Consider the following 4,170-nt stretch of genomic DNA (forward strand, 5'->3'; position numbering starts at 1 on the left):
TGCGAGGGAGGAGGAACGGGGCACCGCGGGGCCTCAGTAGCCTCCGAAAGTGCGCAGAGCTGGGGGCGAGGTTCAGGGAGGGGTCGCTCTTCGACGTGGGGGTCCAGGGGGGTCTTCAAAGCGCTACCAGGTGAGACTGGGGAGCACTGACGGCTGCGCTAGTGTCCGCCCCCCACTCACACACCCTGGGAGGGAAGGGAAAAAGACAATACCCCTACCCAACACACACACACACACACACACACACACACACCCACACACATACACGCGCGCGCGCGCGGTCCGCCTCTCGCCACGCCCCGTCCAAAGTAGGTCCCCAACCCGGCCCAAGCAGGACAAAGCCAGCGCTAGGGGTGGCTCATCCATCACAGAGCAGGGTGCCGCGTCCTGCCGACCCTGGGAGTCCCGGAATGCTGTGTTATGGGTCCCGCGGCCCCCATAACTCACCGCGGGGTCAGGGGGGCCGCAGGCGCTGCAAAGATCAGAGAGCGGTGGGGCGGGCCCGCGTTCGCGGGAAGCAGCAGTCTTGCCTGGCGCCCAGAGCTGGCCCAGCGGCTTCCATTTCGACTGTTTTCTTCTTTCTCCAGCGTGGCAAATCATGGCTCAGAGTTTTAAGAGCTCCGCTCTGTAGTCGGGTTAGATGCCTGGGCCCCTCTTCTGCTGTCATTCGTTCCCCGTAGGCTTGGGCAAGGGGCCTAACCTCTCTGAGCTCACCGTTATCCGGAGCTCTCAGGGCTCAAGGATTAAGTGCAGTGGCCCGTGTAAGGAGATAATGTTCCTAAGGTCCTGACCCCACAGGATATGCTCTAGAATAGTTATCTGCTATTGTTATCGTGATATTATCAGCCTGATGGGCAGGCACGAGGATGGACTGGGTTGTGAGCAGAGCAGAGACATGATCTGACCTAGGTTTTAACAACTTCACTCTGATTCCCAAAGTTGAGAATAGACTGCATTTGGCAAGGACAAAAGCAGGGAGAACAGCTAGGAACAGTGGCAGAGAAGAGGTGATGGTGGCTTGGGCCTGGGAGGGGGACAGTGGGTATGATTCTCTCTGTCAAGGATGAAGCTGTGGCCCAGCATTTACTGATCCGGAAGCAAGTTATTGGATCCTCTGGTTCAAATGCTGTTGCGATGGCTATTCGCCAGTGGGGCGATCTTTTGCCGTGCTCGGACTCTCTGTTCTCTGGGTCCTCCCAGAGCAATGATGCAGGAAAAGGTGGATGTTAGGAGAGAGGTCCGGACTCCTATCCCATCTAGGTTATGGTGACTTTGGGTCTGTTTCCCCATGTTTGAATGGCCAAAGTGGAAACAACTCACATATCCATCACGTGAGGAGTGGATAAACAAAATGTGGTATATTCATACAGAAGAATATTATTTGGCCACAAAAAGAATGAAGTGCCAGTACATATGCCGCAACTTGGTGAACCTTGAAAACGTGAATGCTACGTGAAACAAACCAGACGTAAAAGGCCACATGATTTACATGAAATGTTCAGAATAAGCAAGTCCATAGAGACAGAAAGTAGACTAGTGCTTGGTTGCCAGGGGCTGGCAGAAGGCGAGACTGGGGAAGTGGCTGCCAGTGTATGCGGGGGGGGTTTCTTTCTGGGATGATGGAAATGTTCTGGAATTAGATAGTGGTGATTGACGTACAACTTTGCGACTATATTAAAAACCACTGAATTGCCTGCTTTAAAAGGATGAACTTTATGGTTTGTGAATCATATCTCAATAAAGCAGTTATTTTTAAAAAGTGGCAGTTGAGTTGGATCAAGGGTTCTTACCCTGTGGTTGAGGATGACTTCAGAGGTCCCGGCAACCCCTAAAATTGTGGAAGACATTTAGTGTCTCTGTGCATTTCTGTGGATAAAAGTTCAAAGTTTAAGAAGAGATGACTTGTCAGGTCCCCCTGACCAACAAGGTGTCAATGACACTGCGGAGTCAGCAGAACTTCAGGGACGGAATGGCATGGGGGCTTTGCCCCGGTTGAACGATTGGAAGCCGCCCAGTGTTACTGGCCTAAGGTCAGGGCTCTGACCTGGGTCTGAGGTCAGCAGTGGACCCCAGGATCTGGGGCAGCTGGGCAGGTCGGGCCTCACACCGGAAGACTAGATGAGCGGGGAGAAGAGCTGTCTTCAGCCGCAGCCACTTGTCTTCAGGCATCTCGGGCCATGAGGATGCATGCCCACCTTAAGGGCATCTTGGGGGCTGCCTGCTGCCTTGGGAAATGGAACTGGCAAGAGGGGCACAGCTCCGGATGTTTTGGATGGGGATTTGAAAGACATGATGGCTGGTTCAGAGTGTTTGCTCTAGGGGCTTAGATAGTGTGTGTCGATCTTTTTTTAGAATTTTTATTGGAGTATAGTTGATTTACAAGGTTGTGATAGTTTCAGGTGTACAGCAAGGTGAATCAGTTATACATACACATATATCCACTCTTTTTTTAGAAAAACGTGGAACGCTTCACAAATTTGCGTGTCGTCCTTGCACAGGGGCCCCACTCACCTCTGTATCGTTCCAGTTTTTGTATATGTGCTGCCGAAGCTAGCAAGGTGTGTGTCAATCTTAACATCATTGTCATAACAGCCAGTAATTAGGCATTTATGTGCCAGGCATTGTGCACTTTATAGTCTTACAAACATTATCTCACTTACTTCTTACTCAACTCTATGGAATTGGTGCTGCCATGATCCCATTTTACAGGTGAGGAAATTGAGACTCAGAGAGGGAAGGCCTCACAGCTGGTTAAGGGGCAGTGGTGGGGAGAGAAGCAGCAGCCCAGTGGGTGTGAGGGGCACCGCAGTGAGTAATCCGCAGCTCTTGCTTCATTTGTGAAAGCAGCTTTTCTCTGCACACCACCACCTAGAGCCCAAGCACTGAAATCAGAGGTCTTTGCCCCTCATCCAGACTAAATTAGGATTCATGTCAGGCAAGTGGCAGTGAGACACTGCCCACCATCATTTCATGCCTTCATTCTTTCATTTGCTCATTGGACACACATTCATTCAGAACCTGGATTTGGCCAGGCACTGGTGAGGTGCTGGACTAAGAGAATGAATGAGGCTGGGCCTCTGCTCAGGGGGCATCCCAGCTGGCTGGGTTCCTGAATATCGTGGTATCAGTGGGATTGTCCCCGGGCTATACGAGCTGACTCTGTGGCTCCTCCCACCACCCTGTGTTTGGTGTCCTGGGAACCTTAGGCAGGGATGGGGTGGATAATATGTCCTGTGATCAGGATGGTGAGAATGGGAGGGACTCTGGAAGCATCTTAGGGGTCTGGACACTTCATTGCCTGTTATTATACCCCATTCACTCATTGTGTGCTGTTCAGTGAACCCCAGGAACCTTCCTTCACCCATGCAGTCTTTGCAAAACTTCCTTGCATCTCACCTTCTCTTAGTTTCAATTTAAATGTCTCTAGGGAGTGATTTGCTCTCCGTTCCCATTGCAGACCCTCAGGAACCTGCTTCAGTTGGCAAATAAGCTCTCTCCCCTCCTAAACATCCATCCTTCCCTCCCAGATGCCCTCCTACACATTGTTGTTATGGTGAAAGATATGCAAATACCTTTGAAAAACAGTCTCCCAGCAAGTGGGTATTCAAAAATGTAATAAATTAACCCCATGATGTAATCTGGGGTTGTAATCTGTAATCTGTAATCCGTGACCATCCATCATGCTGATGCGATTAAGATATGAAAAACCAGATGCCGCATGGATGGAAGTAACAGATGACTTTTCACAGAGCTCCCCCATGGCCCCATGCTGATTCGGCCCCCTACCCCGTCCCATGCCCAGTTTCTTGGCCCCCATGGAACCCGAGGCCATCAGAGGTTTAGGGAACATCTGTCCAGCCTGTTCATTTCACAAATGAGATGGAGGCATTTTGGGGGCTGAGGTCGATCAGTTTGATCCCTCCTTATCTGTCTCCTAGCCCCCCTTCCTCTGTTTGTGGCTGGCTCCAAATCCAAAGCCCCGAATGTAGGTGTTTTTATACAGGTTACAGTTGACAGGGTGGGTGCCCCAGTGTCAAACAAAGCTGTTGGGACCTCAGTGTCCTCACTGGAAAAATGAGAGTTTTGGGGTGTATGTCCACCAAGGTTTCTCTGAAGTTCTTTAGCTCTGTGTGGCAGGAGACCTATGGGTGACTTGCACTGTGTGGCCTC

At 51.0% G+C, this 4,170-nt stretch overlaps 1 non-coding gene across 1 annotated transcript; it reads right to left on the bottom strand.

Moving 5' to 3' along the window:
- Positions 1 to 2,453: 2,453 nt before the first annotated feature.
- On the bottom strand, positions 2,454 to 2,557 carry LOC112402850 (U6 spliceosomal RNA). Its single transcript, XR_003003771.1, has one exon. It is a non-coding gene; the product is annotated as a U6 spliceosomal RNA (small nuclear RNA).
- Positions 2,558 to 4,170: the final 1,613 nt, after the last annotated feature.

This window comes from Neophocaena asiaeorientalis, unplaced genomic scaffold (assembly GCF_003031525.2).
Source record: "Neophocaena asiaeorientalis asiaeorientalis breed wild unplaced genomic scaffold, Neophocaena_asiaeorientalis_V1.1 scaffold275, whole genome shotgun sequence".
In the NCBI taxonomy this organism is placed as follows: domain Eukaryota; kingdom Metazoa; phylum Chordata; class Mammalia; order Artiodactyla; family Phocoenidae; genus Neophocaena; species Neophocaena asiaeorientalis.